We start from the raw sequence: 11,312 nt of genomic DNA, 5'->3' as shown, positions 1-11,312 counted from the left end.
TTTAACTTTGCCTTCAGCAGCCCGGCTAGCTCAGTCGGTAGAGCATGAGACTCTTAATCTCAGGGTCGTGGGTTCGAGCCCCACGTTGGGCGCACATGTTTTTTTTTTCTCTGAATACATTTTGTACTTTTTATTCAATTTTATATGTACTACTCCACATTTACAACATTCAACAACAATACGATCTAAGATATTCTTCACTGATTTCAATGGTCAATTTGTGATAAAATTTTAACTATCCTGTATATCTCTGCCTAAAAAAACATTAGGGAGTGTACATTTTTAATTTCCAGGGGGAGGCCAGAGGATTTCTAATGAAGCAAGGGATTTTTATTGGTGCCCCCCCCCCCCCCTACAAAAACTGGTATCAATTATCTGCCCCCCCCCCCCCAAGACTTCTTGTTTTTATTTCATGGCCCCCCCCTGAAACCACTAACAAAAATACGCACAGATGAAACACATACAGCAACACATAGATTTGCCAGCAGTTGCTACATGTATTAACTTATTCCATATTTATACTTACTTCAAAATTGAACCAGTGCACAAAGTTGTTGAATCATGGACACTCATAAAATCACAAATAAAGACTATTATATACGGTGGACGAGAAGGACATTTCCGCGCTCTCAATGATTGGGCGTTCAAAGCAATTTCCGCGCTCTCAATGACTGAGCGTTCAAAGCAATTTCCGCGCTCTCAATGACTGAGCGTTCAAAGCAATTTCCGCGCTCTCAATGACAGAGTTCAAAGCAATTTCCGCGCTCTCAATGACTGAGCGTTCAAAGCAATTTCAGCGCTCCCAATGACTGAGCGTTCAAAGCAATTTCCGCGCTCTCAATGACCGGGCGTTCAAAGCAATTTCACCGCTCTCAATGACTGGGCGTTCAAAGCAATTTCCGCGCTCTCAATGACTGGGCGTTCAAAGCAATTTCCGCGCTCTCAATGAACGAGTTCAAAGCAATTTCACCGCTCTCAGATGTCAGACATTTCCGCAACAGAAACGATTTCTCTGACAGAAGCGATTTCCCAGACGTACAGAAGTGGAATCCCCACAAGTCACGTGTTATTAGTGACCCGGAAGTACATGTAACTGGTAAAAATTGTGGACACATTGTCATTGATAACTACAGTAGGTATTGTCAGAGATAGCTATAGTAACATGTATTGTCACAGATAACTATAGTAACAGGTATTGCATCCATGGCCAGAAGTAATATATTTTGCAGGAAATACATTTTTACATTTAACTCATGCACGTTTTACATTTTTTAAAACAGAAGTTAGAAATAATTTTTTAGCACAACTGAACTGAGGTTCAGTAGTGCTATAGGCATCGCCCGGTGTCTGTGTGTGTGTGTGTGTGTGTGTGTGTGTGTGTGTGTGTGTGTGTATGTGTGTAAACAACTTAAAGTCAAAAACTGCTGAACCGATTGCCATGATATTTGGTGGGTTACATTACCTTGGGTGTCTAGTTGGGAAATTGTTCAAATCAAAATGATCGCATCACAGGTGTGTGATTTGGGTAAAAAAAATGTGATTTTTGGTCAAAAAACTTAAACTCAGAAACTACTGGGCAGATTGGTGCGAAATTTGGTGGGAACATTCTTTAGGGGGTGTAAAGTAAGATTTGTTCATGACATGATGATTCCATCAGTGATATGCAAATTAGGGCTGAAAATGTGTCTTTTTGGTTAAAAATCTATAATTCCAAAACCACTGAGCAGATTGGGCTGAAATTTAATGGAAATGCATTTAGGGATGTATGGACGAAGATATGTTAAGCATACCATGATTCCATGAGTGATATGGAATTAAGGTGTAAAAATGTGAATTTTGGTCAAAAACTTATATCTCAAAAAATACTAAGTGAATGAGTTTGAAACTTGGTGAGATGTTTCTAGAAGTGTTATTCTTTGTCATTGCTTTTCCTCAAAAATCTTCAACTCTGAAATTACCCAGTAGATTGAGCTTAACTTTGTTGAGAATGTGTAGATTTGTCCTCATTAATAGTGATATGAGAACAGTACATTGTTAATTAAATAATGTTTACTTTACTATTTCCTCTGGTGGTAAAGCCTGTAGCATGGCCAGTTTGGTTTATGACTGGATTATGTAATATATTGTAAGACAGCTGTTTCATCACCTACCCATATAAACTAGCTTTTACAATATTACAATAAGACAACCAAGAAAGATAAACCCGTTACATTGGTATGACTTGGTTCCAAATTGATTTAAAAAAATAAAGAAGTACAAAACCTTGTAGACACATCCCTTTAAAGTTTGATTAGGATGTTGCTATACTTGTCTTGTACACTTCCAACATAGGATGGCTGGATTATGATGATGGAAATTAGGTATGAAAATTTTGTTTTGGTTACAACTTTAAATCTTCAAAAAATTATATATCTATCATTGCCCTGAACATGAAGTTGTGCGGCAACGCAATATTTGCGCTATTTTTACATTCTCTGACTGCACGAAATACATTCTAAGACCGGGCGGACGGTCCAGGGAGCTTGTAATAAATGCATTTAATACATTCTAGAGTTGCACGAAATACATTCTAGTATTGGGAGATTTAATGCCGTAACAGTAACAGGCATTGTCCGGGATAACTATAGTACCAGGTAGTGTCAGAGATAGCTATAGTAACAGATATTATCAGAGATAACTATTATAGTAACAGGTATTGTCACAGATAGTTGTTGCGGAAAGCTTGTGGGTGTCACGCCCCGGGTGCCTGTATTTGGATCGTCTGATTTTTCCCAGTACTTCAGGTCTAGATATCCCGTGTTTTATTCGAAACACACTTTTCATATGCCAGTCAGTTGCTGAGGGGTGGAGTCTTGGTCAGGTAGCTATAGCAACACTTTTCTTCCTCCCTCTCTCTCTCTCTCTCTCTCTCTCTCTCTCTCTCTCTCTCTCTCTCTCTCTCTCTCTCTCTCTCTCTCTCTCTCTCTCTCCTGTTAAAACCTACTTCTTCCTTTAGGGAAACGTTTTCTAGTATGCCTCCGTGAGGTTGAGGCGTTTATTTTCACGAGTTGGTCGTGATATTTCAGGTTTCTTGGGTTGTGCCGTAGTCTAGAGACGCTGGCTTGGCGAATGTGTCTGTACTCAAGTTTATATAGTGTATGTTCTGCCATACACAAGGTCAATCGAACAGCTTGGTGTGACGGAGAGGGTTTTTCACGCTTATCGAAGGCTTGCTAACGCTACCACTTATTAGCTTTCCGGCGTAGGCAATCTATTCTAGTGTTTTATTAGGTGTTAAATATCAGAGTTTTTCGTGTACTTTCCACGAGTTCGTCACACTATTTTTTTCTCTTTAACATAATAATGACGGTTCTAGGGCACCCCCCCCCGAAAAAAATGCCCTCGGAGAAAGGCCTCAGGTGGGATAATTACATACTAGGGCATGGTCGAAAGTGGTCCTGTTTATGAGTTAATAACTGTTTATTTAGAAATCAAATCCCATGTTTATCGCACGTCGTTTTTTCTAAAATTTCATTTCATTATCAATATTTCAGTCTTTATCAGCATGTTTGAAATGAAAGTGTATGTGTATTTGTAGGCGTGATTGGGGGCATTTATCCTACGGGTTGTTTGTCTGGGGGCGTAGTCATGTAGTGTAGTGTCCTGTTACCAATAATCACAACATCATAGTCCTTTCATCTTACACAAATATCAATTTCTTGATAACTTTCATATATACTGACTGCAACCAATGTTGGAATAGTTGTTTCAACATTCTGATGACAACACGTGAAGTCTATCCTCGATACTCTGTCTGCATACTGACTAGGTGCGTGACTAACGACGTCCAAGTGAAATCCCAATCTATCCAGATATGATGTGATTCGTTTCTGACGTAATTTCGAACCATGAATACGTGTTTAAACAATCAACATTTGAAATTACATGTGAATTTGGAACTTAGTGTTTTAGGTGTTGATATCGAAATTCGAACTTTCGTTTTTTGAAACGCAATCAAAATCAAACCACAAACAACGTTTCACGTTTCAACGTTTTACTGGAAAGTTAGGGACACCTTTTACTCGTACTATCTACAGTTTCTATGAAGTTTGCAGGTTGTTTACTAAAAATGATATCAAAGCGAAGATCAAAGGAAAGCAAAGACAACAAGTAACAGATAGCGTTGGAATATGAACATATCCTTTTGGACGTCCTAAATGTACAAATAAATTGTAAATTTGTAATCAGATGTTTGGGGTGGGACCTCGTTTCTGGCGCATATTGCATGACTAAGTGACACCAGCCATCCATCCCATACAGTGACGGTTGTTTGTACATTATACAAGAATTGTTTTTAGGTAGTGAGTTATCGTCGGCATTATTTTTTCAATCAAATGTATTTATTGTGATGTCATACCGACGATGTTATACAGTTTAAATATATTTGTGTTGTTACCTAGACGGGGATGGGGAGGGGCCGGCTGCGTAACTAGACTGTGTAAAATAAAATAAGATGACTCTGCTGAGACTTCCAAATCCAAACGGTAAACCCAAACTCTATACATTCCACACACACAAAAACTTACAGAGCTCGAGACCCTTGATCTTAATACTTAAGACGGCACTTCGCACAAAACCCCTACCCCTTTCCAGCACATTTTGGGTGAATCGACGTAACATAGTCATTACTATACGTTTGTGTTAAACCTCAGACCACTATGAACACAAGGTTGCCGAGCTTAGAATATCATTAAACCAGTATTCTGACATGATAGTTTATTATACCCTATGTGTAAATTCCTCGTACTCAAAGTGGGGCTATCGATTTAATGTGCCACGTCATGCCCGATGATCGACGGGATATTAACGAAGACGTCCGCCCGGTCTTAGAATGTATTTCGTGCAGTCAGAGAATGTAACAAATGATTTCTAACTTCTGTTTTAAAAAATGTAAAACGTGCATGAGTTAAATGTAAAAATGTATTTCCTGCAAAATATATGACTTCTGGCCATGGATGCAATACCTGTGACTATAGTTATCTGTGACAATACCTGTTACTATAGCTATCTCTGACAATACCTACTGTAGTTATCAATGACAATGTGTACACACAGGCACCGTCACTGTGTCCACAATTTTTACCAGTTACATGTACTTCCGGGTCACTAATAACACGTGACTTGTGGGGATTCCACTTCTGTACGTCTGGGAAATCGCTTCTGTCAGAGAAATCGTTTCTGTTGCGGAAATGTCTGACATCTGAGAGCGGTGAAATTGCTTTGAACTCGTTCATTGAGAGCGCGGAAATTGCTTTGAACGCCCAGTAATTGAGAGCGCGGAAATTGCTTTGAACGCCCAGTCATTGAGAGCGGTGAAATTGCTTTGAACGCCCGGTCATTGAGAGCGCGGAAATTGCTTTGAACGCTCAGTCATTGGGAGCGCTGAAATTGCTTTGAACGCTCAGTCATTGAGAGCGCGGAAATTGCTTTGAACTCTGTCATTGAGAGCGCGGAAATTGCTTTGAACGCTCAGTCATTGAGAGCGCGGAAATTGCTTTGAACGCTCAGTCATTGAGAGCGCGGAAATTGCTTTGAACTCTGTCATTGAGAGCGCGGAAATTGCTTTGAACGCCCAATCATTGAGAGCGCGGAAATGTCCTTCTCGTCCACCGTAATTATAAGTTAAATTGGCTGACAGGATGTCTACTTACAACTGAGGGGTGACAGAATAGACTACTGGTCTGGCTACACTTTTTCTTGGATTTTTAGCCCATCACTGACATAAATGAATTAGCAAATATATGAACAAGTAAATATATATATATATATTACTTATTTATCACAGGTTTGGAAAAAAATAGTGCAAAATTGCACCATGAGGAAACTTTTTTCCATGTGAACATATTCAAATTTTAGGATTAATTTGCAGTGGTGCATGGTCACACAATCATTTATTATTAATTTAAACACTTCATAAATTACACATTTTAGAAACATTTTTAATTGCAGTGCAAATGGAAAACATGTTATTTAAGATTGAAATACATATTAAGACCCTTCCTATATTATAAGTATTCATATTATCTCTACGCAAAATATAAAACACTTCTGGACTATATTTCAAGAGAGTAAACTGGTGCGCTGAGGGGGGGGGGGCAGTACATGTATCACTTCAAAGGGTTGAATAATATTTTTATGAATGCATGGCTTGTTATGAATACATTCCTCACCCAGCACCTGTGAATAATTTTGTGTTTAATTCAAACTCACAAAAGCTATCATATAATACTTGAACCCTACCATGGTGAAAACATCTCTTCAAACTTTAATTTCAGAATTAAAATAATTCTACCAAGTGAATATTAAATATCACCTCACACTTTGAAAAGTAGGAACTGTTACAGAAGGTTTATGTTTAGTTGATAACATTATAAGTAATGTCCATACCAAATATCAAATCAATCAGTCCCATTGATTTACACACTCATGCACACTGTTTGATGACATACATGTAGGCACAATGAACCTCGACAGTTCCAGTTGTGCCAAAAATAGTGTAGTAGACAGTGTTCCCATTTAGATTCAAAACATGCACATGTTTCAACTTTACTTTATTTAACATCAACAGTACTGACAGTGATACAAATAGTAGTGACTCTGAAAGTGAAAATGCTATAATAGGTGTTATAGACAGTGATGATTGTTTTTCTGATAACTCTGAAACTTCAAGCACGGCTGATATCTCAGACAGTGATTGTGATGAAACAAGTCCTACACAATTTCATGGGAAAGTTACCTTGAGAAGTGGCAGAGTCGCCGGTTAATTTTTGTTTCACTGAATACAAATATTGTGATTTAATAGGTTTGTGCACTGTTTTATCATCAATCCATGTTAAATGCTACTTCTGTAGGACATTGTGCACAGTCAAGTGTTGGGTTTTGCTTATATTTTATTTTATATACATATCTGGCACTTGTCCATCCTGACATTCAGGTTTAGGTGTTTTTTTTGTGCCCCCCCCCCCCCCCTAACAAATAGTGAAATTTTTGTTTAGCCCCCCCCCCCTAATTTTTCTTGAGAAAAATTGGTGACCCCCCACTGAAAATCCTCCCCCCCCCCCCCCCCTGGAAGTTAAAACTGTGTGATATAGGAAACTCATTTAAAACGTACATTTAGGTTAGCTTTTCGAAGCTTGGAAATATTACCTCAAAGGTTATGAATAACCTAAACATTGCCTTAGTATCTCAAGCAAAAAACTCCATATCTGCCAGGGGGAAAACCCCAAGGACTTCCTCACCCCCAGAGGTCACTCATGCATTCAACCAACAATCAGATGCACCAACAACCTTTTCACTGTCATAATGGTATTAAACTTTTCTTAAATATTTTCACCCTATTCTAATTTGAGATGATATTGTCTTTTCAAGATGTGAAATGTTTGCCAAGATAGTCTAAAATTGCGTTAATCTCCAAATCTCCCCTACCAATGATACTACCATTAGATGTGCTGACCTTTACTACATGTATATAATGATGCCATTTAACTTTTTAAGAACATATTTCAACCCTATGTAAGTTATAAAGAATAGTTTCTGATACTTGATGGTGCTGTACGTCTTGTAAAGCATGGATTGAGTTATTGCTTGAAAGGGTCTGAATAGCCTAAAGATTGGCTTTAAGAGTAAAAATCATCCAGGGCTTCTAGAGGGAGACCCCCTTGGACCCCCCGCATGAGGTGGACATATCCCAGTCTCAAGCTCTTCCCCTCTTACTGTCAAGATGCTATCAAAGTATATTTCAAAAGTATTTCAACCCTATGTAGTTGTTTTTTACATGTTGGTGTTGTCTTGTAAGGCTTGGAAATTATTGTTTGAAAGGGTCTGAATCGTCTCAAAATTGACTTTTCAGGGAAAAAACCTCCAGGGCTTCTAGGGGGAGACCCCCTAGGACCCCCCCCCCCCCCATGAGGTGTACACATCCCAGTCTCAAGATCTCCCCCCTGCCTCTTACTGTCAAGATCCTATCAAACTATATTTCAAAAATATTTCAACCTTATGTAGTTGCTTTTTACATGTTGGTGCTGTCTTGTAAAGCTTGGAAATGATTTTCTAAAAATGTCTGAATAGTCTCAAAATTGACTTTTCAGAGTTAAAAACCTCCTGGGCTTCTAGGGGGAGACCCCCTAGGACCCCCCCCCCCCCATAACAGCTGTACATATTCCCTTCTCAAGCTTTCCCCCTACCTTTCACTGTCAAGATGCTATTAAACTCCTTTTCAAATATATTTACCCTGTGTAGTCAATAATTATAATTATGATAGTGCTAACCCGGGATCTTATAAAGTAGATGCAAGACAGTCAAGAAGTCCACACTGAGTCACGATCAAAAAATACCTGTCACTCATGCGAATATCATATATGGGGGGGGGTCATCATGTTTTAAAAGTAAGTGATAGGGGGGTCAGCCTGTTTTGGGTTTTACAGATGGGGGGGGGGGGGTCAGTGACTTTCTGTCGGCCCGATTTAAGAATCCACTGCCCCCCCCCCCCCCCCCCCCAGGCTGGAGAAACTGACCGGTCCCTTAGAATGAGAGTAGCAGAATCACAATACAGCAACACTGTGCTCATTAGAATGAGAGTAGCAGAATCGCAATACAGCAACACTGTGCTCATTAGAATGAGTGTAGCAGAATCACAATACAGCAACACTGTACTCATTAGAATGAGAGTAGCAGAATCGCAATACAGCAACACTGTGCTCATTAGAATGAGTGCAGCAGAATCGCAATACAGCAACACTGTACTCATTAGAATGAGTGTAGCAGAATCACAATACAGCAACACTGTACTCATTAGAATGAGAGTAGCAGAATCGCAATACAGCAACACTGTGCTCATTAGAATGAGTGTAGCAGAATCACAATACAGCAACACTGTGCTCATTAAAATGAGAGTATAGCAGAATCACAATACAGCAACACTGTGCTCATTAGAATGAGTGTAGCAGAATCACAATACAGCAACACTGTACTCATTAGAATGAGTGTAGCAGAATCACAATACAGCAACACTAGAGGAACCATGACATTTAAATGTACATCACATTATTTGGAGAATTGGAAAAAAAACTCTTTAAGAATTTGTCAGCAACATTGGTGGGAGAACATCAAAGCATAAATTCATACCAAAAGAATTTATCTTGGGCTGAAACTTGGAAAATAAACCATCCTGAAAAGTTATGATTGGAAAGAAAATTGTCCATGGAAAATATTCTCTGCTTTATGGCAAAGGTCAATCAGCCCCAAGATGTGCCATTTTGACTATTTAATATGAGTGATAACATTACACCCAGAAACCAATCATGCAAGGATTGACATATATGTCAAAGGTCAATCAGTCCCAGGATGTGAAATTTTGAGTGATAACCTAACACCCAGAAACCAATCATGTGAGAATTGGCATGTCAAAGGTCAATTGGTACCAGGATGTGAATTTTTGAGTGATAATCTAACACTCGGCAACCAATCATGTGAGAATTGACATATATGTAATACGATCATCTCAAACCTAGTGAACTTATTTTGCATTATTTTTGTCTCATGATGCATTTCATGAATTTGATAAGCATGGCCATCTTGGATACATAAACTAGAGTGAAGAAACCTATTGACTTATTTCAAACAAATAGAAGCGTTGGACATCATAATTCTTAGTTTGTTGATAAGCTATGTACACATGTACTCATGTAGTTAGTATCATCATGTATGCAAGTCTGTCAGCCATTCACCTCACATCCATACATTTCTGTATGTATAAAACTGTCAGCCATTCACCTCACATCCATACATTTCTGTGTATAAAACTGTCAGCCGTTCACCTCACATCCATACATTTCTGTGTATAAAACTGTCAGCCATTCACCTCACATCCATACATTTCTGTGTATAAAACTGTTAGCCGTTCACCTCACATCCATACATTTCTGTGTGTATAAAACTGTCAGCCATTCACCTCACATCCATACATTTCTGTGTATAAAACTGTCAGCCGTTCACCTCACATTTCTGTGTATAAAACTGTCAGCCATTCACCTCACATCCATACATTTCTGTGTGTATAAAACTGTCAGCCATTCACCTCACATCCATACATTTCTGTGTGTATAAAACTGTCAGCCATTCACCTCACATTTCTGTATGTATAAAACTGTCAGCCATTCACCTCACATCCATACATTTCTGTGTGTATAAAACTGTCAGCCATTCACCTCACATTTCTGTATGTATAAGACTCGGCCGTTCGCCTCACATGCATACATTTCTGTATGACAATTTCATGGCTAACTGCAATCTAATAATCTGATGTGGGACAACACTTGATGGCTCACTTGTACTACCTCGAATTCCTTCACACATTGTCCTTTAAAATTGTTCTTTTATATTGTTGTACTGCAAGTTGCTCCCCACAGGTGCTCACTTGCATAACAACATACTTAAAACAAAGGAAAATATAGAAAGCAATTTGAGGTAAATAAAGCAATCAAGCATATTCCTACATCATATTTTAATAACATTGGTAGTATTTTTAATGAAACAGTTGTGCTTTCGTATTAATTCTTAGTCTAACTCAATACTGTCTCATTTGTATTTGGTTGTCTGCAATAATTGTTGTAGTTGCAATGGCATACACATGACAACAACAAAGTTGACACTTACCTCCAGAGGTCAGCTGGGGCAGATGTGTCTCAAAAGTTACACAGACTTACCTTGACAGTAACCTGTAGATTCATTTACTATGGTCAGATTTATTTCAAACTATGTACAAAGATCAAATGGTGGTATACAGGTGGTAAATCAGAAATACAATACACAGCAGCAATGTTAGCTTGGAATCCAGTCATGTGGCAATTTCTGGCTCTGGCCATTCCCCTACCATGCCTAGTATTTTGCTAGCAATGATTTACTCAAACCTAAAATTAGATTACAATTTCCTGCAGTGATGATTGAATATGGTAATTATGTTTACATCATATAGCTCAACCCTCTGAGTTGGTTCCAATCACATGGTGATGTTATTCATGTCACCTCATAGTGAAAATTTAAAAACCAATGACAATTTGTATCTGAATTCTGACCACACCTTCAATTCAAGGAAATGGCTGTTAGCAAAATGCCAGGCGTTCTAGGAGAAAGGTGAGAGCCAAAAGTCCCCACATGACTGGCTTCTAGGCTATGGCTATCTTGTCACTAAGTCATATTTCAGCAGATACATTCACACAATGTGTCAGACAAAGTATTCTTGTCAAAGACTATCACAGGGAAGTGGTTGATTTTTA

At 38.6% G+C, this 11,312-nt stretch overlaps 1 non-coding gene across 1 annotated transcript; it reads left to right on the top strand.

Annotated features, from left to right (window-relative positions):
• Positions 1 to 19: 19 nt before the first annotated feature.
• Trnak-cuu (transfer RNA lysine (anticodon CUU)) lies at positions 20 to 92 on the top strand. The gene has a single exon. It is a non-coding gene; the product is annotated as a tRNA-Lys (tRNA).
• Positions 93 to 11,312: the final 11,220 nt, after the last annotated feature.

Source organism: Glandiceps talaboti, chromosome 15, assembly GCF_964340395.1.
Source record: "Glandiceps talaboti chromosome 15, keGlaTala1.1, whole genome shotgun sequence".
NCBI lineage: Eukaryota > Metazoa > Hemichordata > Enteropneusta > Spengelidae > Glandiceps > Glandiceps talaboti.
Note: the sequence above shows the minus strand (reverse complement) of the source record. Positions and strands in the feature narration are given on the sequence as shown.